At 43.9% G+C, this 25,772-nt stretch overlaps 1 long non-coding RNA gene across 1 annotated transcript; it reads right to left on the bottom strand.

The window, feature by feature from the left end:
• Positions 1-933: 933 nt before the first annotated feature.
• Positions 934-25,320, bottom strand: LOC143818227 (uncharacterized). The gene is made up of 5 exons (XR_013224398.1): positions 25,257-25,320; positions 25,115-25,178; positions 6,486-6,545; positions 3,135-3,301; positions 934-2,017 (listed from the first exon to the last, which is right to left on the bottom strand). It is a non-coding gene; the product is annotated as an uncharacterized LOC143818227 (long non-coding RNA).
• Between the last annotated feature and the right edge of the window lie 452 nt (positions 25,321-25,772).

The following is a 25,772-nucleotide window of genomic DNA, read 5'->3' as shown; positions in this document are numbered from 1 at the left end:
CACTCAGACTAGAGAGTGGGCTGCACTCACACACACACACACACACAGACCTTGCAGATCGCTGTGAAAACAGCGCTACAAGGCAAAAGCAAGGTGAATAGTAGGTGAACACAGCGGTTGCTAAATTAGCCTTTGGAAAGCACAAAGAAGCAAATCGCTATCTCTAAACTGTCCCTCAGTCAGCAAACAGCGTCCTGTCACTAACTGAATTCACAGCAGAGTGATCGCAAAATGGCGCCAGCGACTTTTAAACTGCATCATGACATTATTTCAGCAGCCAATCACAGCCTTGCCAGTAGTTTCATGCCCTCCATGCTAAACAGGATGTGCCCACACTTGGAATCATTCTCATTGGCTGAATTTCTGCATTTTGAATCTTGGAACTTCCGATTCCGGTATCCGATACGCGGCAAGTATCGGAATCCCGGTATCGGAATTCCGATACCGCAAGTATCGGACGATACCCGATACTTGCGGTATCGGAATGCTCAACACTAGCCACCACCACTTTTTGGAACGGATTCTGACACGGTACAGGGAGATTTGTTTGTCCAATAAATCAACTCCCGCCATGTGGGAATTATGTTCCTGAACCATCAGCGGCATTGAGATTTGGACATGTTTTTTCTGTTTTTGAGAATACCTATGAGGTGTTGACAAAGGCTCTATTCTTCTGAAGTTCATGCCAAACATGACAACCTCATTATCCTTCCATTTCACCACAAGAATGTTATTTGCTTTATCAAACCGGTAATCACAAAATCCTCTTTCCTTTTGTTTTCCAATCTCCTTGCTTGGCATAAGAGGACACTGTTTTGTGCAATTTTCTCTCATAGTACCAGTAGCTTGGATGTTTTTGTTTTTCAGCATCACCAGAGCATCAATACTTGTAAAGAAATTGTCAAAAATTAACTTGTAACTGAATGACTGGGGATTAGGTATTACATTTGTAAGTTGTGAAATTACACTCAAGCCTAACAGTCCTTCCTCTTCGTCGGTCTTACCACATTATGGCACAAATTTGTAGAGGTAGCCGTTGGAACTGCACAGACACCAAATTTTGTAGCCGAATTTTATTGGCTTACCTCGCATGTACATTTTTGTAGGGTGTTTGCCATGGTAGCGGAACATAATTTCATCTAAGGAAAGTTCCTGGTGGAATACACCAAATTTGAGGAATTCTTTCCCCAGTACTTCAAAGAATAAACTAACTTTGTACATCTTGTCAGACTTGTCAATTTTAGAATTGTCATTTAGGTGTATATATTTTTTAATTTTACCTAAAACGGTTCTTTGACATTGCTTTGTACACCAATGGAACTCCCACATCTTGAGCTTGTTCCCAGTACATGTCCTCTTGGGGGAGAGAATGATATCCAGACAGTAATAATATGCCTAAGAAAACTTGTAATTCTTCCTCGCTGATGGAAAAGGAGGGTTTATTTTTTTGGTTTGCATATAGCATGCTTTTGGTTAAAATAATATCCATAATATCATGGGAAAAAAACTCTTCAAATACTTCAACTTAATTTTTATTTTCTAAAAGGTCACAAATGTTGCTTATTTCGGACGTATCCTGGTCCTCACTGCTTTCATGTGTTGGTTGACATTTTTTCCATTTTGGAGTTGCTGCACATTGTAATATTTCTGTTGCATTTTTTTTTTCTTGCTCACAACTGGTTTTGAAATTTGATTCCTTGGTCGTTTTCTGCTACTGGTACTTGAAGTTCCTGCTGAGGTGGATGGTAAATTCTCAGTTGATGCCACCTCAGGATCCTCTTCAATTTCTGTTGAAGTGTGCAATACCTCCAAAGTTTCTGCTACATCATTCAATTTATGAGCAAGAAGCTCATTTTCCAGAAAATCTTCCTCATCAGTTGCCTCATCAAAGTCAAAGGGCACAATCACTACTTCAACATCAGAAACTTCCTCTTCTTGGTCATCTAATTCCTCAAGATAACCTAGTATTTCATCACCAGTAAGTCCTTTTTTATATCGATATGCCATGTTCTTACTGCTGATACAACAAAAGCAAAAATTAGTATAGTAACATTTAGAAAACTATAGATAAAAATATATAAATATATATTATTATTTTAAATATATATATATATATATATATATATATATATATATACACTCACCGGCCACTTTATTAGGTACACCTGTCCAACTTCTTGTTAACACTTAATTTCTAATCAGCCAATCACATGGCGGCAACTCAGTGCATTTAGGCATGTAGACATGGTCAAGACAATCTCCTGCAGTTCAAACCGAGCATCAGTATGGGGAAGAAAGGTGATTTGAGTGCCTTTGAACGTGGCATGGTTGTTGGTGCCAGAAGGGCTGGTCTGAGTATTTCAGAAACTGCTGATCTACTGGGATTTTCACGCACAACCATCTCTAGGGTTTACAGATAATGGTCCGAAAAAGAAAAAAAATCCAGTGAGCGGCAGTTCTGTGGGCGGAAATGCCTTGTTGATGCCAGAGGTCAGAGGAGAATGGGCAGACTGGTTCGAGCTGATAGAAAGGCAACAGTGACTCAAATCGCCACCCGTTACAACCAAGGTAGGCCTAAGAGCATCTCTGAACGCACAGTGCGTCGAACTTTGAGGCAGATGGGCTACAGCAGCAGAAGACCACACCGGGTACCACTCCTTTCAGCTAAGAACAGGAAACTGAGGCTACAATTTGTACAAGCTCATCGAAATTGGACAGTAGAAGATTGGAAAAACGTTGCTTGGTCTGATGAGTCTCGATTTCTGCTGCGACATTCGGATGGTAGGGTCAGAATTTGGCGTAAACAACATGAAAGCATGGATCCATCCTGCCTTGTATGGAGCATCTTTGGGATGTGCAGCCGACAAATCTGCGGCAACTGTGTGATGCCATCATGTCAATATGGACCAAAATCTCTGAGGAATGCTTCCAGCACCTTGTTGAATTTATGCCACGAAGAATTGAGGCAGTTCTGAAGGCAAAAGGGGGTCCAACCCGTTACTAGCATGGTGTACCTAATAAAGTGGCCGGTGAGTGTATATATATATATATATAAATATATTTCACATTTCACTATCCATTCATAAAACAAGCTAAATAAACTATTGTGATAAATAAAAACATAAAATACCAACCTTATATACTGTGATGTGATCATAAACAATGTCTGACAAGCCAGCAAGTTACAGGGTCTGTTCTCCTGAGTGTCTCCAGTACAGCTGAGATATCAGGTTTCACAAAGCATATATAGTCAGAAAGGTACTGGGGAAGGGAGGTGGAGGGTGAGAGATTTCCAGACTATCTGGTAAGAAGGAAGAAATGAAACTAAAAGACCTCTGCCTGCCATATCAGTTGTAAATGATTTAGGGTTATGTATAAAAACTATTTAGAATTGAGAGTCCTCAGTGGTTGATACCTTTTAATGGCTAACTGAAAAGATGGTAACAAATTGCAAGCTTTCGAGACTACATACGTCTCTTCATCAAGCAAAGACAAACAAATTCTGAAGAATCACATATTTATGCACAACATAGTATAGAGAAAAAAAAAAAAGAGGGGAAAAAAACCATGGATAAGCCAGGTGACACGAAGCAGAATTACCATGAGTGATAAACAGTTACGTCCATAAATATTGGGCCAATTCTTAGATAAGGATTGTTTTATTGTCCTGTGATTTTTCTATCTACTGGCTAACACGGTACCAAGATATATTTCTTTCCTGTATAAAAACTAGTGAATCAAACAAAAATTTCCATGTAAAAAAAAACATTAAAAATAGATAGTGCATTCTGCCAATGTCCCAAAAATGGGACGGCAATTTCAATTGAATATAACTCTGGCCTTGGTAAATCTACATCAATGCCATTGCATTATATACCTTCCTTCAAGTATAAAAGTTCTAATAACTTTGTGATCTCAGAACTGTGATTTTAAATAATAATTTCAGCTTATGATCCTAATTTTGAAAAAACCTCGAAAACAGGTGCATTGAAAGCTCTCTGGGTGGAAGAACATTCAATTAAAATGACAATGACATGATTTCCTGTTTTGAAAACATTCATTTTACAAACACAACACAAAAAATTGGACCTAATTATAAAATCCTAGTTGCTAGAAGCAAAAGATTAGACATCCCCAAAAAAGGACATTGGTAGATAATGGGTTAACACTTGTGTTGAGCATTCCGATACCGCAAGTATCGGGTATCGGCCGATACTTGCGGGTATCAGAATTCCGATACCGAGATCCGATACTTTTGTGGTATCGGGTATTGGTATCGAAACAACATTAATGTGTAAAAGAAAGAATTAAAATAAAAAATATTGCTATACTCACCTCTCCGACGCAGCCTGGACCTCACCGAGGGAACCGGCAGCGTTCTTTGCTTAAAATGCGCGCGTTTACTTCCTTCCGTGACGTCACGGCTTCTGATTGGTCGCGTGCCGCCCATGTGGCCGCGACACGACCAATCACAGCAAGCCGTGACGTAATTTTCAGGTCCTCAATGCCTAATTCTAGGCATTGATGATTTTAAAATTACGTTCCGGCTTGTGATTGGTCGCGTCGCGGTCACATGGGCGACGCGACCAATCACAAGCCGTGACGTCACGGGAGGCAGGAAACGCGCGCATTTTAAAATTACGTCACGGCTTGTGATTGGTTGCGTGCCGCCCATGTGACCGCGACCAATCACAGCAAGCCGTGACGTAATTTCAGGTCCTCAATGCAGAATTAGGCATACAGGACCTGAAATTACGTCACGGCTTGCTGTGATTGGTCGCGTCGCGGTCACATGGGCGGCACGCAACCAATCACAAGCCATGACGTAATTTTAAAATGCGCGCGTTTCCTGCCTCCCGTGACGTCATGGCTTGTGATTGGTCGCGTCGCCCATGTGACCGCGACGCGACCAATCACAAGCCGGAACGTAATTTTAAAATCATCAATGCCTAGAATTAGGCATTGAGGACCTGAAAATTACGTCACGGCTTGCTGTGATTGGTCGCGTCGCGGCCACATGGGCGGCACGCGACCAATCAGAAGCCGTGACGTCACGGAAGGAAGTAAACGCGCGCATTTTAAGCAAAGAACACTGCCGGTTCCCTCGGTGAGGTCCAGGCTGCGTCGGATAGGTGAGTATAGCAATATTTTTTATTTTAATTCTTTATTTTACACATTAATATGGATCCCAGGGCCTGAAGGAGAGTTTCCTCTCCTTCAGACCCTGGGAACCATCAGGGATACCGTCCGATACATGAGTCCCATTGACTTGTATTGGTATCGGGTATCGGTATCGGATTAGATCCGATACTTTGCCGGTATCGGCCGATACTTTCCGATACGATACTTTCAAGTATCGGACGGTATCGCTCAACACTAGTTAACACCTAAACAGAAAAAAACAAGGTTACAGTGGGCTAAGGAAAAACAATCGTAAATTGTGGATGACTGGATGAAAGTCATATTCAGTGATGAATTGCGAATCTGCATTGGGCAAGGTGATGATGCTGGAACTTTTGTTTGGTGCCCTTCCAATTAGATTTATAAAGATGACTGACTGAAGAAAACATGCAAATTTCCACAGTCATTGATGATATAGGGCTGCATGTCAGGTAAAGGCACTGGGGAGATGGCTGTCATTACATCTTCCTTCAAGTTTATGTTGATATTTTGGACACTTTTCTTATCCCATCAATTGAAAGGATGTTTGGGGATGATGAAATCATTTTTCAAAATGATAATGCATCCTGCCATAGAGCAATAACTGTGAAAACATTCCTTGAAAGAAGACACATAAGGTCAATGCCATGGCCTGCAAATAGTCCGGATCTCAATCCAATTGAAAATCTTTGGTGGAAGTTGAAGGAAATGGTCCATGACAAGGCTCCAACCTGCAAAGCTGATCTGGTAACAGCAATCAGAGAAAGTTGGAGCAAGATTGATGAAGAGTCTGTATGACACTCATTAAGTCCATGCCTCAGAGACTGCAAGCTGTTATAAAAGCCAGAGGTGGTGCAAAAAACTACTAGTGATGTTTTGGAGTGTTTTTTTGGTTGTTTGTTTTTCATGATTCCATAATTTTTTCCTCAGAATTCAGTGATTCCATAATTTTTTCCCTATGCTTGGTTAAAAAATGTAACCATTACTGACTACCACATTTTTTGTTCTTGATTTGTTTTAGTGTTTCTTAAAGCCAGAAAGTTGCCATTTGAAATGACTTTAGGTTTGTGCCATGTCTGTGATCTGCTTTTCTTCTACAAAATGAAACAACTGAATGAACATCCTCCAAGGCTGGTGATCACATAATTTTTGCCAGGGGTTGTACCAGAGGCAAGTACACACGCACAACCATTATAATCTATGGGGCTGCACGCACGTCCGTGTTTTCACACTGATCGTATGTCTGTGTGAACAACGTGTGTCTTTGTGTGAACCACGCGTAGACTTTTCTATGTTATTCTAGCAGCATGGATGACAATACGTACCGCCATGTGCACACAAATGACATGAAGTGCGACACCCATGTACCGTCCATGTGACACATACTGGAATCGAATGCAGAATAGAAGTTACAGATATTTAGGTGCTAAATTCTGTACATATAATTCAAATATCTATTATAAAGTATTGCAATATCTTAATGAGATGTTAATAAATTCATGTGCATTAGTAATTGGAACAGTGATTCATCCATACTTATAATTATCATAATGATATAAATGAAAACACTGGAATATTACTGTGCAAGTCTGTGCTTAGTCATGGCTAATTATCTAATAAAAAACACGCTAGCCAGGATGTCTTTGCGCATGCGCATTAATTCCCAACATTAGCAGGTGCCATCTTGGATTTCCCTTATCTTTCTTTGCTAAATTGGAGAGCTAATTACATCAATTAATGATCCAACTAAATCATGTGCTAAACACATACATCACAAATCCGTGAGATATAAATATATGTGGTTAAAGGATTCTCTAGTAAGGTGTCTCTAACATCTGAGGTCTTGATTTATTTTTTAATCTGTTGTACTTATTTTTAATGAGATTTATAATAAAAATATTGTTATTTTTTATCTACATTTGTTGAAATGTGATCTTTCTGTTCACTTCCTTTAGGCTGAGGGGATATAGTGGTACGGATGGATTTGTGATGTAAGTTGGAGAGCTACCTATTTTTTATTATATCTACAGTAATTGCAACTGGATCATTGATTGGGAGGCTTTGCATCCTATTTTTTACTTTTTCGATGCTGTTCCTTTTTTTGCTTATATATTTGTCGAAAGAAATTTTCACATTTTTTTGGCTTTTTTTCTAACATTGTGGACCATATATTTAGATTCATGGAGCCCAGTGTGTTTAATTATACCACGGAGGATGAGGAATGGATCCTGAAAGGAATAGAGGGAATTGTAGCATTTGTATGTACACCCTCAATCTTGAATCTTAAATGTAAGTATGAAAATGATATGAAATGTACAACAACTCTGCACTTACATCTGACCACCCTTGTACAATATCACAGGGAATGTAACATGCCTCAGGGTCTGCATTCCAATAGTAATAATAATAATCTTTATTTATATAGCGCCAACATATTCGCAGCGCTTTACAGTTAAACAGTTTCAAACACAACAGTCATAAGTAACAGCGTTAATAATAATATAATGATTAATGCAAAATAAAACAACCCTGCTTGTGAGAGCTTACAATCTACAATGAGGTGGGGGAGATACAAAGTACAGGTATGTATTTTCAATGATGTATTGACAATGAAGGTTAAGCCATCCTCAGGGGGTGGAGGATAGGTGGAGATAGTGAATGGGCTACACACGCACACTTACACATAAAATGACTTTGATTAGGGAACGTGATTGGCCACTCTGAACAAATGTGTTTTGAGGGAGCACCTAAAACTGTGCAAGTTGTGGCTGGTACTAATTTCTTGGGGTAGAGCATTCCAGAGGATTGGCGCAATGTGGGAGAAGTCTTGGAGTTGGGAGTGGGAGGTACGGATTAGTGCAGAGGTTAGTCAAAAGTTGTTTACAGAGCGCAGCGATCAGCTAGGCCGATAGACAGAAATGAGGGAGGAGATGTAAGGGGGTGCCACACTATGGAGAGCTTTGTAGGTGAGAACAAGTACTTTGAATTGGATCCTATAATGAATGGGCAGTCAGTGTAACGACTGGCAAAGAGCGGACGCGTCAGAGTAACGATTAGCCAGGTGGATGACCCTGGCTGCTGCATTAAGGATGGACTGGAGAGGGGAAAGTCGAGTAAGGGGGAGGCCAATTAATAGAGCATTACAGAGTCCAGGCGGGAGTGGATCAGGGTGACAGTGAGGTGTTGTGAAATTGGATTCTGGGCTCCCCCGGTGGCCACTTGTGGTATTGAACTTGTGTGCATCATCCCCTCTGTTCACCTGCTCCTATCAGGATGTGGGAGTCGCTATATAACCTTGCTCCTCTGTCAGTTTCTTGCCGGTCAACAATGTAATCAGAAGCCTTCTGTGCTTGTTCCTGCTACTAGACAACTCCCAGCTAAGTTGGACTTTTGTCCTTGTGTGTTTTTGCATTTTGTTCCTGTTCACAGCTGCTGTTTCGTTACTGTGTCTGGAAAGCTCTTGTGATCGGAAATTGCCACTCTGGTGTTATGAGTTAATGCTAGAGTCTTAAAGGAATTTCTGGATGGTGTTTTGATAGGGTTTTCTGCTGACCATGAAAGTGTCCTTTCTGTCTTCCTGCTATCTAGAAAGCGGACCTCGATTTTGCTAAACCTATTTTCATACTACGTTTGTCATTTCATCTTAAATCACCGCCAATATATGTGGGGGCCTCTGTCTGCCTTTTGGGAAAATTTCTCTAGAGGTGAGCCAGGACTGTCTTTTCCTCTGCTAGGATTAGGTAGTTCTCCGGCTGGCGCTGGGCATCTAGGGTTAAAAAACGTAGGCATGCTACCCGGCCACTTCTAGTTGTGCGGCAGGTTTAGTTCATGGTCAGTATAGTTTCCATCTTCCAAGAGCTAGTTCTCATATATGCTGGGCTATGTTCTCTCGCCATTGAGAATCATGACAGTTTGACCGGCCCAAAAAAGGGTTAAATTACTGGCTGAGAAAGGAGAGAAAAAAGAAGTCTGCTACAATTTTTTTTTTTTTTTCCTCTAGTTCTGAGTGTGCTCTTAATTGAATCACTTGCTAGTCTGCCTATACTGCAGCCTTCCTCTCTTTCTCTCCTTCTAATCCTTGAATGGCTCTGTGTTCACCTGTTTCAAATGGATCTTCAGAGTGTAGCTACAGGTTTGAATAATCTCGCCACAAAGGTACAAAATTTGCAAGATTTTGTTGTTCATGCACCTATGTCTGAGCCTAGAATTCCTTTGCCTGAATTCTTCTCGGGGAATAGATCTCACTTTCAAAATTTTAAAAATAATTGCAAATTGTTTTTGTCCCTGAAGTCTCGCTCTGCCGGAGACCCTGCACAGCAGGTCAGGATTGTAATTTCCTTGCTCCGGGGCGACCCTCAAGACTGGGCTTTTGCATTGGCACCAGGGGATCCTGCGTTGCTCAATGTGGATGCGTTTTTTCTGGCCTTGGGGTTGCTTTATGAGGAACCTCATTTAGAGCTTCAGGCGGAAAAGGCCTTGATGTCCTTGTCTCAGGGGCAAGATGAAGCTGAAATATACTGCCAAAAATTCCGCAAATGGTCTGTGCTTACTCAGTGGAATGAGTGCGCCCTGGCGGCGATTTTCAGAGAGGGTCTCTCTGATGCCATTAAGGATGTTATGGTGGGGTTCCCTGTGCCTGCGAGTCTGAATGAGTCCATGACGATGGCTATTCAGATCGATAGGCGTCTGCGGGAGCGCAAACCTGTGCACCATTTGGCGGTGTCTACTGAGAAAACGCCAGAAAATATGCAATGTGATAGAATTCTGTCCAGAAGCGAGCGGCAGAATTTTAGACGAAAAAATGGGTTGTGCTTCTATTGTGGTGATTCAACTCATGTTATATCAGCATGCTTTAAGCGTACTAAGAAGCCTGACAAGTCTGTTTCAATTAGCACTTTACAGTCTAAGTTTATTCTATCTGTGACCCTGATTTGTTCTTTGTCATCTATTACCGCGGACGCCTATGTCGACTCTGGCGCTGCTTTGAGTCTTATGGATTGGTCCTTTGCCAAACGCTGTGGGTATGATTTGGAGCCACTGGAGGCTCCGATACCTCTGAAAGGGATTGACTCCACCCCATTGGCTAGTAATAAACCACAATACTGGACACAAGTGACTATGCGTGTTAATCCGGATCACCAGGAGGTTATTCGCTTTCTGGTGCTGTATAATCTACATGATGTTTTGGTGCTGGGATTGCCATGGCTGCAATCTCATAACCCAGTCCTCGACTGGAGAGCTATGTCTGTGTTAAGCTGGGGATGTGTTGTGAATTTGCTTTTTGCTCCCTCTAGTGGTTACTAGTTTTTTGACTCTGGTTTTTCTGTCATTCCTTTTATCCGCACCTGGGTCGTTAGTTAGGGGTGTTGCTATATAAGCTCCCTGGACCTTCAGTTCAATGCCTGGCAACGTAGTTATCAGAGCTAGTCTGCTGTGCTCTTGTCTACTGATCCTGGTTCCAGTTATATCAGCTAAGTCTGCCTTTTGCTTTTTGCTATTTGTTTTGGTTTTGTATTTTTGTCCAGCTTGTTCCAAATCTATATCCTGACCTTTGCTGGAAGCTCTAGGGGGCTGGTGTTCTCCCCCCGGACCGTTAGACGGTTCGGGGGTTCTTGAATTTCCAGTGTGGATTTTGATAGGGTTTTTGTTGACCATATAAGTTACCTTTCTTAATTCTGCTATCAGTAAGCGGGCCTCTCTGTGCTAAACCTGATTCATTTCTGTGTTTGTCATTTCCTCTTACCTCACCGTCATTATTTGTGGGGGGCTTCTATCCAGCTTTGGGGTCCCCTTCTCTGGAGGCAAGAAAGGTCTTTGTTTTCCTCTACTAGGGGTAGCTAGATTCTCCGGCTGGCGCGTGTCATCTAGAATCAACGTAGGAATGATCCCCGGCTACTTCTAGTGTTGGCGTTAGGAGTAGATATATGGTCAACCCAGTTACCACTGCCCTATGAGCTGGATTTTTGTATTCTGCAGACTTCCACGTTCCTCTGAGACCCTCGCCATTGGGGTCATAACAGTTTGCCAGGCCAGTATTAAATGTTTAATGCATTGCAGAAGAGGGATTATAAGAAAGAAGATTCTGAGTTTTTTTTTTTTTTCTTCTTCCCCTTTACCTCAGAGTGGCTATGCTTGCTGCAGACATGAATGTCCAGACCTTGATTACAAGTGTGGACCAGCTGGCTACTCGTGTGCAGGGCATACAAGACTATGTTATCAGAAATCCTAGGTCAGAACCTAAAATACCGATTCCTGAACTGTTTTCCGGAGACAGGTTTAAGTTTAGGAATTTCGTGAATAATTGTAAATTATTTTTGTCCCTGAGACCCTGTTCATCTGGAGATTCTGCTCAGCAAGTAAAAATTGTTATTTCGTTCTTACGGGGCGACCCTCAGGATTGGGCTTTTTCGCTGGCGCCAGGAGATCCGGCATTGGCTGATCTTGATGCGTTTTTTCTGGCGCTCGGTTTACTTTATGAGGAACCCAATCTTGAGATTCAGGCAGAAAAGGCCTTGCTGGCTATGTCTCAGGGGCAGGACGAGGCTGAAGTGTATTGCCAAAAATTTCGGAAATGGTCCGTGCTGACACATTGGAACGAGTGTGCACTGGCCGCTAATTTTAGAAATGGCCTTTCTGAAGCCATTAAGAATGTTATGGTGGGTTTTCCCATTCCCACAGGTCTGAATGATACTATGGCACTGGCGATTCAAATTGACCGGCGGTTGCGGGAGCGCAAAACCGCAAATTCCCTCATGGTGTTGTCTGAACAGACACCTAATTCGGTGCAATGTGATAGAAAAACCGCAAATTCCCTCATGGTGTTGTCTGAACAGACACCTGATTTAATGCAATGTGATAGAATCCTGACTAGAAATGAGCGGAAAATTCATAGACGCCGGAATGGCTTGTGCTACTACTGTGGTGATTCTACACATGTTATCTCAGCATGCTCTAAACGTATAGCTAAGGTTGTTAGTCCTGTCACCGTTGGTAATTTGCAACCTAAATTTATTCTGTCTGTAACTTTGATTTGCTCACTGTCATCTTATCCTGTCATGGCGTTTGTAGATTCAGGTGCTGCCCTGAGTCTCATGGATCTCTCATTTGCTAAGCGCTGTGGTTTTACTCTTGAACCATTAGAAAATCCTATTCCTCTTAGGGGTATTGATGCTACACCATTGGCAGCAAATAAACCGCAGTATTGGACACAGGTTACCATGTGCATGACTCCTGAACACCGCGAGGTGATACGTTTCCTGGTTTTACATAAAATGCATGATTTGGTTGTTTTAGGGCTGCCATGGTTACAGACCCATAATCCAGTCCTGGACTGGAAGGCTATGTCAGTCTCAAGTTGGGGCTGTCGTGGTATTCATGGGGATTCCCTGCCTGTGTCTATTGCTTCTTCTACGCCTTCGGAAGTTCCGGAGTATTTGTCTGATTATCAGGATGTCTTCAGTGAGTCTGAGTCCAGTGCACTGCCTCCTCATAGGGACTGTGACTGTGCTATAGATTTGATCCCAGGCAGTAAGTTTCCTAAGGGAAGACTGTTTAATCTGTTGGTACCTGAACATGCCGCTATGCGTTCATATATCAAGGAGTCTCTGGAGAAAGGACATATTCGTCCGTCTTCTTCCCCTCTTGGTGCGGGATTCTTTTTTGTGGCAAAAAAGGACGGATCTTTGAGACCTTGTATTGATTATCGGCTTTTAAATAAGATCACTGTCAAATTTCAGTATCCTTTACCGCTGTTGTCTGACTTGTTTGCCCGGATTAAGGGTGCCAAGTGGTTCACCAAGATAGACCTTCGTGGTGCGTACAACCTTGTGCGCATTAAGCAAGGTGATGAATGGAAAACCGCATTCAATACGCCCGAAGGTCATTTTGAGTACTTGGTGATGCCTTTTGGGCTCTCCAATGCGCCTTCAGTTTTTCAGTCCTTTATGCATGACATTTTCCGGAAGTATCTGGATAAATTTTTGATTGTTTATCTGGATGATATTTTGTTTTTTTCTGATAATTGGGATTCGCATGTGGAGCAGGTCAGGTTGGTCTTTAAAATTTTGCGTGAAAATTCTTTGTTTGTCAAGGGCTCAAAGTGTCTCTTTGGTGTACAGAAGGTTCCCTTTTTGGGGTTCATTTTTTCCCCTTCTGCTGTGGAGATGGACCCAGTCAAGGTCCGAGCTATTCTTGATTGGACTCAGCCCTCGTCAGTTAAGAGTCTTCAGAAGTTCTTGGGCTTCGCTAACTTCTACCGTCGTTTTATTGCTAATTTTTCTAGCATTGTGAAACCTTTGACGGATATGACCAAGAAGGGCTCCGATGTAGCTAACTGGGCTCCTGCTGCCGTGGAGGCTTTCCAGGAGTTGAAACGCCGGTTTACTTCGGCGCCTGTTTTGTGCCAGCCTGACGTCTCACTTCCCTTTCAGGTTGAGGTGGATGCTTCGGAGATTGGGGCAGGGGCCGTTTTGTCGCAGAGAGGCCCTGGTTGCTCTGTTATGAAACCTTGTGCCTTTTTCTCTAGGAAGTTTTCGCCTGCCGAGCGAAATTATGATGTGGGCAATCGGGAGTTGTTGGCCATGAAATGGGCATTTGAGGAGTGGCGTCATTGGCTCGAGGGTGCTAAGCATCGTGTGGTGGTCTTGACTGATCACAAAAATCTGATGTATCTCGAGTCTGCTAAACGCCTTAATCCGAGACAGGCCCGCTGGTCATTGTTTTTCTCCCGCTTTGATTTTGTTGTCTCGTATTTACCAGGTTCAAAGAATGTGAAGGCCGATGCTCTTTCTAGGAGCTTTGTGCCTGATGCTCCTGGAGTCGCTGATCCTGTTGGTATTCTTAAAGATGGAGTTATCTTGTCAGCTATTTCTCCGGATCTGCGACGTGTGTTGCAGAGATTTCAGGCTGATAGGCCTGAGTCTTGTCCACCTGACAGACTGTTTGTCCCGGATAAGTGGACCAGCAGAGTCATTTCCGAGGTTCATTCCTCGGTGTTGGCAGGTCACCCGGGAATTTTTGGCACCAGAGATCTGGTGGCCAGGTCCTTTTGGTGGCCTTCCTTGTCAAGGGATGTGCGGTCATTTGTGCAGTCCTGTGGGACTTGTGCTCGAGCTAAGCCTTGCTGTTCTCGTGCCAGCGGTTTGCTCTTGCCCTTGCCTGTCCCGAAGAGACCTTGGACACATATCTCCATGGATTTCATTTCTGATCTTCCGCTATCTCAGGGCATGTCCGTTATCTGGGTGATATGTGATCGCTTCTCCAAGATGGTCCATTTGGTTCCTTTGCCTAAGCTGCCTTCCTCTTCCGATCTGGTTCCTGTGTTTTTCCAGAACGTGGTTCGTTTGCACGGCATCCCTGAGAATATTGTGTCAGACAGAGGATCCCAGTTCGTTTCCAGATTCTGGCGATCCTTTTGTAGTAGGATGGGCATTGATTTGTCGTTTTCGTCTGCTTTCCATCCTCAGACTAATGGACAGACGGAGCGAACCAATCAGACTTTGGAGGCTTATTTGAGGTGTTTTGTCTCTGCTGATCAGGACGATTGGGTGACATTCTTGCCGTTGGCTGAGTTTGCCCTTAATAATCGGGCTAGTTCCGCCACCTTGGTTTCGCCTTTTTTCTGCAACTCTGGTTTCCATCCTCGCTTTTCTTCGGGTCATGTGGAGCCTTCTGACTGTCCTGGGGTGGATTCTGTGGTGGATAGGTTGCAGCAGATCTGGAATCATGTGGTGGACAACTTGAAGTTGTCACAGGAGAAGGCTCAGCGCTTTGCCAACCGCCGCCGCGGTGTGGGTCCCCGACTACGTGTTGGGGATTTGGTATGGCTTTCTTCCCGCTTTGTTCCTATGAAGGTCTCCTCTCCCAAATTTAAACCTCGTTTTATTGGGCCTTACAAGATATTGGAAATCCTTAATCCTGTATCTTTTCGTCTGGATCTTCCTGTGTCGTTTGCCATTCACAATGTATTTCATAGGTCCTTGTTGCGGCGGTACATTGTGCCTGTAGTTCCTTCTGCTGAGCCTCCTGCTCCGGTGTTGGTTGAGGGCGAGTTGGAGTACGTGGTGGAGAAGATCTTGGATTCTCGCCTCTCCAGGCGGAGGCTTCAGTACCTGGTCAAGTGGAAGGGCTATGGTCAGGAGGATAATTCCTGGGTGGTCGCCTCTGATGTTCATGCGGCCGATTTAGTTCGTGCCTTTCATGCCGCTCATCCTGATCGCCCTGGTGGTCGTGGTGAGGGTTCGGTGACCCCTCACTAAGGGGGGGGTACTGTTGTGAATTTGCTTTTTGCTCCCTCTAGTGGTTACTAGTTTTTTGACTCTGGTTTTTCTGTCATTCCTTTTATCCGCACCTGGGTCGTTAGTTAGGGGTGTTGCTATATAAGCTCCCTGGACCTTCAGTTCAATGCCTGGCAACGTAGTTATCAGAGCTAGTCTGCTGTGCTCTTGTCTACTGATCCTGGTTCCAGTTATATCAGCTAAGTCTGCCTTTTGCTTTTTGCTATTTGTTTTGGTTTTGTATTTTTGTCCAGCTTGTTCCAAATCTATATCCTGACCTTTGCTGGAAGCTCTAGGGGGCTGGTGTTCTCCCCCCGGACCGTTAGACGGTTCGGGGGTTCTTGAATTTCCAGTGTGGATTTTGATAGGGTTTTTGTTGACCATATAAGTTACCTTTCTTAATTCTGCTATCAGTAAGCGGGCCTCTCTGTGCTAAACCTGATTCATTTCTGTGTTTGTCATTTCCTCTTACCTCACCGTCATTATTTGTGGGGGGCTTCTATCCAGCTTTGGGGTCCCCTTCTCTGGAGGCAAGAAAGGTCTTTGTTTTCCTCTACTAGGGGTAGCTAGATTCTCCGGCTGGCGCGTGTCATCTAGAATCAACGTAGGAATGATCCCCGGCTACTTCTAGTGTTGGCGTTAGGAGTAGATATATGGTCAACCCAGTTACCACTGCCCTATGAGCTGGATTTTTGTATTCTGCAGACTTCCACGTTCCTCTGAGACCCTCGCCATTGGGGTCATAACAGGGATGTAAAGGAACTCATGGGGACGTACCTTTGGTTTCCATTTCATCATCTATTCCCTCTGAGATTCCTGAATTCTTGTCTGACTTTCGTGATGTTTTTGAAGAACCCAAGGTTGGTTCACTACCTCCGCACCGGGAGTGCGATTGTGCCATAGACTTGATTCCGGGTAGTAAATACCCTAAGGGTCGTTTATTTAATCTGTCTGTGCCTGAACACGCTGCTATGCGAGAATATATAAAGGAGTCCTTGGAAAAGGGACATATTCGTCCTTCGTCATCTCCCTTAGGAGCCGGTTTTTTCTTTGTGTCTAAGAAAGACGGCTCTTTGAGGCCGTGTATTGATTATCGACTTTTGAATAAAATCACGGTTAAATATCAATATCCGTTACCACTGCTTACTGATTTGTTTGCTCGTATAAAGGGGGCCAAGTGGTTCTCTAAGATTGATCTCCGTGGGGCGTATAATTTGGTGCGAATCAAGCAGGGGGATGAGTGGAAAACCGCATTTAATACGCCCGAGGGCCATTTTGAGTATTTGGTGATGCCTTTTGGTCTTTCAAATGCCCCTTCAGTCTTCCAGTCCTTTATGCATGACATTTTCCACGATTATTTGGATAAATTTATGATTGTGTATCTGGATGATGTTCTGATTTTTTCGGATGACTGGGACTCTCATGTCCAGCAGGTCAGGAGGGTTTTTCAGGTTTTGCGGTCTAATTCCTTGTGTGTGAAGGGTTCTAAGTGTGTTTTTGGGGTTCAAAAGATTTCTTTCTTGGGATACATTTTTTCCCCCTCTTCCATCGAGATGGATCCTGTCAAGTTTCAGGCTATTGGTGATTGGACGCAACCCTCTTCTCTTAAGAGTCTTCAGAAATTTTTGGGCTTTGCTAACTTTTATCGTCGATTTATTGCTGGTTTTTCTGATGTTGTAAAACCATTGACTGATTTGACCAAGAAGGGTGCTGATGTTGCTGATTGGTCCCCTGATGCTGTGGAGGCCTTTCGGGAGCTCAAGCGCCGCTTTTCTTCCGCCCCAGTGTTGCGTCAGCCTGATGTTGCTCTTCCTTTTCAGGTTGAGGTCGACGCTTCTGAAATCGGAGCTGGGGCGGTGTTGTCGCAGAGAAGTTCCGACTGCTCCGTGATGAGACCTTGTGCTTTTTTTTCCCGTAAATTTTCGCCCGCCGAGCGGAATTATGATATTGGGAATCGGGAGCTTTTGGCCATGAAGTGGACTTTTGAGGAGTGGCGTCACTGGCTTGAGGGGGCCAGACATCAGGTGGTGGTATTGACTGACCACAAAAATTTAATTTACCTTGAGTCTGCCAGGCGCCTGAATCCTAGACAGGCGCGCTGGTCGTTGTTTTTCTCTCGGTTTAATTTTGTGGTGTCGTACCTACCGGGTTCTAAGAATGTTAAGGCGGATGCCCTTTCTAGGAGTTTTGAGCCTGACTCCCCTGGTAATTCTGAGCCCACAGGTATCCTTAAAGATGGAGTGATATTGTCTGCCGTTTCTCCAGACCTGCGGCGGGCCTTGCAGGAGTTTCAGGCGGATAGACCTGATCGTTGCCCACCTGGTAGACTGTTTGTTCCTGATGATTGGACCAGTAGAGTCATCTCTGAGGTTCATTCTTCTGCGTTGGCAGGTCATCCTGGAATCTTTGGTACCAGGGATTTGGTGGCAAGGTCCTTCTGGTGGCCTTCCCTGTCACGAGATGTGCGAGGCTTTGTGCAGTCTTGTGACGTTTGTGCTCGGGCCAAGCCTTGTTGTTCTCGGGCTAGTGGATTGTTGTTGCCCTTGCCTATCCCGAAGAGGCCTTGGACGCACATCTCGATGGATTTTATTTCGGATCTGCCTGTTTCTCAGAAGATGTCTGTCATCTGGGTGGTGTGTGACCGTTTCTCTAAGATGGTCCATCTGGTTCCCTTGCCTAAGTTGCCTTCTTCTTCCGAGTTAGTTCCTCTGTTTTTTCAAAATGTTGTTCGTTTGCATGGTATTCCTGAGAATATCATTTCTGACAGAGGGACCCAATTCGTGTCTAGATTTTGGCGGGCATTCTGTGCTAGGATGGGCATAGATTTGTCTTTTTCGTCTGCTTTCCATCCTCAGACTAATGGCCAGACCGAGCGGACTAATCAGACCTTGGAGACATATTTGAGGTGTTTTGTGTCTGCGGATCAGGATGATTGGGTTGCTTTTTTGCCTTTGGCGGAGTTCGCCCTCAATAATCGGGCCAGCTCTGCCACCTTGGTGTCCCCGTTTTTCTGTAATTTGGGGTTTCATCCTCGATTTTCCTCCGGTCAAGTGGAATCTTCGGATTGTCCTGGAGTGGATGCTGTGGTGGAGAGGTTGCATCAGATTTGGGGGCAGGTGGTGGACAATTTGAAGTTGTCCCAGGAGAAGACTCAGCTTTTTGCCAACCGCCGTCGTCGTGTTGGTCCTCGGCTTTGTGTTGGGGACTTGGTGTGGTTGTCTTCTCGTTTTGTCCCTATGAGGGTTTCTTCTCCTAAGTTTAAGCCTCGGTTCATCGGCCCGTATAAGATATTGGAGATTCTTAACCCTGTGTCCTTCCGTTTGGACCTCCCTGCATCCTTTTCGATTCATAATGTTTTTCATCGGTCATTGTTGCGCAGGTATGAGGTACCGGTTGTGCCTTCCGTTGAGCCTCCTGCTCCGGTGTTGGTTGAGGGTGAGTTGGAGTACGTTGTGGAAAAGATCTTAGACTCTCGTGTTTCCAGACGGAGACTCCAGTATCTGGTCAAATGGAAGGGATACGGTCAGGAGGATAATTCTTGGGTCACTGCCTCTGATGTTCATGCCTCCGATCTTGTCCGTGCCTTTCATAGGGCTCATCCTGATCGCCCTGGTGGTTCTGGTGAGGGTTCGGTGCCCCCTCCTTGAGGGGGGGGTACTGTTGTGAAATTGGATTCTGGGCTCCCCCGGTGGCCACTTGTGGTATTGAACTTGTGTGCATCATCCCCTCTGTTCACCTGCTCCTATCAGGATGTGGGAGTCGCTATATAACCTTGCTCCTCTGTCAGTTTCTTGCCGGTCAACAATGTAATCAGAAGCCTTCTGTGCTTGTTCCTGCTACTAGACAACTCCCAGCTAAGTTGGACTTTTGTCCTTGTGTGTTTTTGCATTTTGTTCCTGTTCACAGCTGCTGTTTCGTTACTGTGTCTGGAAAGCTCTTGTGATCGGAAATTGCCACTCTGGTGTTATGAGTTAATGCTAGAGTCTTAAAGGAATTTCTGGATGGTGTTTTGATAGGGTTTTCTGCTGACCATGAAAGTGTCCTTTCTGTCTTCCTGCTATCTAGAAAGTGGACCTCGATTTTGCTAAACCTATTTTCATACTACGTTTGTCATTTCATCTTAAATCACCGCCAATATATGTGGGGGCCTCTGTCTGCCTTTTGGGAAAATTTCTCTAGAGGTGAGCCAGGACTGTCTTTTCCTCTGCTAGGATTAGGTAGTTCTCCGGCTGGCGCTGGGCATCTAGGGTTAAAAAACGTAGGCATGCTACCCGGCCACTTCTAGTTGTGCGGCAGGTTTAGTTCATGGTCAGTATAGTTTCCATCTTCCAAGAGCTAGTTCTCATATATGCTGGGCTATGTTCTCTCGCCATTGAGAATCATGACAGTGAGGGTTTTTGTTGTCTCCATGGTGAGAAAAGGGCGGATTCTAGAGATGTTCTTTAGGTGTGATCCGCAAGATCGGGCAATGAATTGTATATGGGAGGTGAAAGAGAGATTGGTGTCAAACATAACACCCAGACAGCACACCTACTGCTGGGGTGTTATTATGGTGCCACGCACTGAGAGGGAAATGTCAGATTTAGGGAGGTTAGTAGGCGGCGTGAGTAGAAGAAGTTCGGTTTTGGAAAGGTTGAGTTTCAGATAGAGAGCGAACATGATGTTGGAGACTGTGGACAGACAGTCACTGGCGTTCTGTAGTACAGCGGGGGTAAGGCCAGGGGATGACGTGTATAGTTGTGGGTCATCGGCATAAAGATGGTGCTGAAGGCCAAACCTGCTGATAGTCTGTCCAATTGGGGCCGTGTAGAGGGAGAAGAGAAGGGGCCAAGGACTGAGCCCTGAGGTACCCCAACAGTGAGAGGAAGAGGAGATGAGGTGGAGCCAGCAAACAGAACACTGAAGGAGCGGTCAGAAAGATAGGAAGAGAACCAGAAGAGAGCAGTGTCCTTAATGCCAAGTGATTGGAGCCTAGAGAGTAGGAGAGGGTGGTCAACAGTGTCGAAAGCTGCAGTAAGGTCTAGAAGAATGAGCAGAGAGTGGTCACCGTTACATTTTGCTGTCAGAAGGTCATTGGTCACTTTGAGTGCAGTTTCTGTCGAATGTAGGGGGCAGAAATTGGACTGTGAAGGGTGTAGGAGGGAATGAGTGGAGAGGTACTGGTAAGGCAGAAGTAGATCAGGCGCTCCAAGAGATTAGAGATGACGGGGAGATTGGAGACTGGTCTGTAGTTGTTTGTTCAGGCTGGGTTGAGGGCGGGTTTCTTTAAAAATGGAGCAATGATAGAGTGTTTGAAGGAGGAGGGGAAAATGCCAAAGGAGAGGGAGAGATTAAAGATTGTATTTAGCTGAGTTGTAACAACTGGAGGGAGAGACTGGAGGAGATGTGAGTGAATGGAGTCAGTAGTGCATGTAGTCAGACGAGAAGAAGAGAGGAGCTTGGAGACTTCTTTTGTGATGGGATCGAATGTGGAGAGTGAGCCAGGGGAAATGCAGGGAGGGATGGGAGTCACTGCACTTGGTGGCTGGGAGCAGATTTCCTTATGGATATTATCTATTTTTTCTATAAAGTGGGAGGCCAGGTCATCAGCACAAATGTCGGTTATAGGGGCTTGTCCTTTTGGCCTTAGGAGGGAGTGAAAGGTGTCAAAAAGTTTATTGGGGTTGTTGGATAGTGAGGAGATCAGAGTGGTGAAGTAAGTCTGTTTGGCGAGGTGAAGGGCAGAATTATAGTTTTTTTCCAATGTAAGACCAAATTTGTTTTTGGATGACTTTTTCTGTACACTATTCAGCATGATTTTGAATAAATATGCAATGGATGCTATCCTTTTGAATATAGAATTTCTACAACAGGAAATTAAAAAACTCCAATATGATATCCAAAATATGAAACAATGTTGAAAACTGATGATTGGACTGGCTTTAAAGAGTCTGTTGTTTCACTTGTGAATAAATTGCGTGTTAAATTGTAGGAGACTAAAAGCCATAAGTGGAATTGGGACATGGACATTTGAACTGGAAAACAGACAGATGGCATCAACAATACATGGAAAAAGAGAGGTTATACTAAGAATTGGAATTTTAAAACAAAGGAAAAAAGCACATGTACCCAGGTTAATCAGAGTTTTGGGCCCTGTGTTAAAACTGGCACTACTCCGACCCCGAAGCATCCACCTTCACTATGAATGGTTCTTGGAGATCGGTTTGTCCTTGAATGGGAGCAGACATGAAATACTCTCTTAATTTTTTGAAAGCTCTGAAAGCACCCTGTGAACAAACCATGAGATTTAACTAGGGATGAGCGAGTGTACTCGTTACTCGGGTTTTCCCGAGCACGTTTGGGTGGTCTCCGAGTATTTGTAACTGCTCGGAGATTTAGTTTTTGTTGATGCAGCTGCATGATTTACGGCTGCTAGCCAGCCTGAGTACATGTGGTGGTTGCCTGGTTGCTAGGGAATCCCCACATGTATTTAAGCTGTCTATCAGCTGTAAATCATGCAGCTGAGGCAATGAAAACTAAATCTCCGAGCAGTTACAAATACTCGGAGACCACCTGAGCGTGCTCGGGAAAACTCGAGCAACGAGTACACTCGCTCATCACTAGATTTAACCCCTTACGTGTAAGATCAATAAGAGTTTAACAATCTGAGAAAATCCCTTGATAAATTTTCTATAATAGTTGGTGAATCCCAGAAAATGTTGCAAAGCCTGAAGAGGCTGAACCCAATTTCCTGAGCAGAAAAACACATTTCTCTAATTTAGAAAACAAAGAGTTCTCCCTTTCTTCCAAAATAAGCAGACAGTTCTCTATAATCTAACTTTTTTATTGATCAACAGATTGATGTATAGAATAGAAAAGTATTTGTGGTAAAACTACAAGAATAGCAAAAAGGGCAGGAGATGCTTACCTACCTGGACCTCCAAACAAATGCACTATCAGGATGCAGTGGGCCCATGTGGTTTAGATGGCGGCAACACAGTTGCAGAAATACCGATGAGGAAGCCACTCACAACCTACCAAATTAATGGAGGGGGTGGCTGCTTGATATATTACTGCACATTAGAGACTTGTATGTGGCGCTGTTTACACAATGGGAATGCACAGCATCCAGGTTAACAGCCTATTAGTGACGCCTTCTATTAGCTCAGGTGGACTGCCCAGCGCTATTAAGATGCATCCCATGTGAACAGACACCACAGTTTACAAGACAGAATGGTCCCAACTGCACCCCGAAAAAATGCAAAAAATACATATGTAAAAAAATATGTGAGGTATTAGTTTATATTCTGGCCAAAATATGTAAGCTTGTAACCCACATCACGGGTCCCCACGCTTACGAGTCCTACTCTAACCAATGCTAGCACAAAAAGAGGATTCAGAGATCCTCCAAAAATTCAGAAAAGTAGCAAAAAGGGCAGGAGATGCTTACCTGCCTGGGCCTCCAAACAAATGCACTATAAGGATGCAGTGGGCCCATGTGGTTAATAAGCGGCAACACAGGTGCAGAAATACCGATGAGGCAACCACTCACAACCTACCAAATTAATGGAGGGGGTGGCTGCTTGGCATATAACTGCACATTAGAGACTTGTATGTGGCGCTGTTCACACAATGGGAATGCACAGCATCCAGGTTAACAGCCTATTAGTGATGCCCTTCTATTAGCTCAAGTAATATTTGGAAGACACCGCACACTCCAATTGATGCTTATGCAAGATAGTGCAAATTTGTTGAACATAACTACACATTAGTAACACATGGGAGCAATCTACAATTTAAGGATAAGCGACCACTGTAGTAACATTGACGTTTTGGCTCTCCCGAGCCTTAATCATAACATCGCTAAAAAACAAAAACATGACAAGGGTAAATATACACAACAAAAAGAAAATATATACATATATAAAGCATCCGTGCATAATGTAACAATAAACATTACGCCAAGGTACAAAAGGAATGGCCAGCAACTATACAGTATTCCAAGCACCAAGGATGCACCGAAGTGAATAAAATTCCTAAAGTTATGTCAGATGTGGATACCATAGGTGGTCTAGAGGTCAAAAGGGCAGCAAACCACGGCTGGCCATATACCGCCTTGTCCCATACAGCGGGACTTCCGGTCCGGATGATGCACTTCCGGTCCTGCGGTCGCCGCTGCTATTTAACAGCCCTACCTCTCTTCCCTGGCCACACCGACATCAGCAGGGCGCGGGAGCGCCGCTAAACAAGACGGCCACTCCAGGTAACATAGGGCTTTGCCTCCACATCTAGTGAGGGACCACTCTGACATGTAGCGCAGGTTCCTTCCACGGGTGACCAATGAACATCTCACACAGTCATTGTGATCCCTCCTTACTTAGGCCTCCCACTCCGCTCCCCCTAACCTTTTTCACCCCCTCCCCCATTCTATTGGTTTCCGGACAGTCCCTGTTATAACTTCAACTCACCTTTATTCCAGATGTAGAGTGTATTTAATTTTTACTTTGGTTCAATATAGGTCCAACACACAGGGCAGCAAACCACGGCTGGCCATATACCGCCTTACCATCTGCTAGGTATTGAACCTGGGACCTTCTTTCCATTGTTATTCTTTATCTGCACACCTTGCTTATTTTTACCCCCTGTCAATCCTTTGCAGCACCACCTATACCTTAAAGCGAAGGATTCGCTATGTTTACTTATCATTGCTATACCAAGGTAACGAGGTCCCTCTCCTCTTCTTTTCTTGGTCTTAACCCTTTTGACCTCTAGACCACCTATGGTATCCACATCTGACATAACTTTAGGAATTTTATTCACTTCGGTGCATCCTTGGTGCTTGGAATACTGTATAGTTGCTTGCCATTCCTTTTGTACCTTGGAGTAATGTTTATTGTTACATTATGCACGGATGCTGTATATATGTATATATTTTCTTTTTGTTGTGTATATTTACCCTTGTCATGTTTTTGTTTTTTAGCGATGTTATGATTAAGGCTCGGGAGAGCCGAAACGTCAATGTTACTACAGTGGTCGCTTATCCTTAAATTGTATATTGCTCCCATGTGTTACTAATGTGTAGTTGTGTTCAATAAATTTGCACTATCTTGCATAAGCATCAATTGGAGTGTGCGGTGTCTTCCAAATATTACTTGTATTGGGACTTTTATAGTCCATGACACCTGCACCTCGCCTTTAATTGACTGACTGCACACCACTGTACCTTATTTCTTTTATTAGCTCAGGCGGACTGCCCAGCGCTATTGAGATCAGAGATAGAGTTAGCGTGCACTGGATCAGGAGTGCGAGGTGCTGGTGTAATGGATCGAATGATCCCAAGTACTAGTAAATATAATTTCACCGCACACTCTAATGAGAACGTGTTGATTGCTTAAATTCAATTAAACCTATATTGGGGAGCAAAACAGAAACACAGAGTCTGGAAGCGATATGTACTGTACAGACGTTTCGGCTCTACCAGAGCCTTACTCATTGTATCGCTGTAAAAATAAAATTAAAAATGCATATCACAAAACAATACAGTATAACAATGAAGTGACAATATATGGTGAGATTCTTTAGTGATCCTAAAAGCAAAAAGAACAATACATCGTGAAAGAACAAATATGTACATAATATACAATATTGGCTAACAAGTACTGGCATCCCTATGAGTATATACATTAGAAAGCGCATATTACCTTTTCCACAGTAAATATTGAGATGCAGCGGATAGGATAGAAATCCCACAGTGCCCAGATAAGGCTGCAAGGAATAGCATAATGATTAGTATATATGCCAGAGCTCTCTATGTCAAGGAGAAGTAGAGTGATAGGGTAATACCTATGGCTGTAGCGCTGCTCGTATATTGTATGTAGGTGGTGGCCCAGCCGTTATATGGTAGCCTGTGGAGAAATGGAGACCCATATGGAGATGTATGTATAGGCGTACAGTATGGCATTATTAGAGGGGTGGCGCTAATGGTTCCCAGATCGGTGTACTAGCATCAGTTACCTGGTATGGTTGTTAGTATAAGCGGCGCTCCCGCGCCTTGCTCAGTCAGCGGCGTGCCTGCTGCTTCTACGCCGCTGTATTATATGTGACCAGGAGTGCCGTGTAACCGGAAGTTCTGGACCGGAAGTGACATAGCGCTGTGTGCCTGGATCGCACTGCGCAGATGTGGGATGCTTGTGTGTATATGGTCGTCAGGGCAACGTGAGCGATACAGCGGCACTATAATAAAACCATATTGTGGCCACAATGTGCACATATATGCAATAAAATAGGTGACATAACGTCTATGGGTCCCAAAAGGATGGAGCATGGTGGCAACCATATATATGGGCAGACATATATATA

The sequence above is a fragment of the Ranitomeya variabilis genome, chromosome 3 (assembly GCF_051348905.1).
Source record: "Ranitomeya variabilis isolate aRanVar5 chromosome 3, aRanVar5.hap1, whole genome shotgun sequence".
Lineage (NCBI taxonomy): Eukaryota > Metazoa > Chordata > Amphibia > Anura > Dendrobatidae > Ranitomeya > Ranitomeya variabilis.
This window is presented reverse-complemented; position numbering and strand designations above follow the sequence as displayed.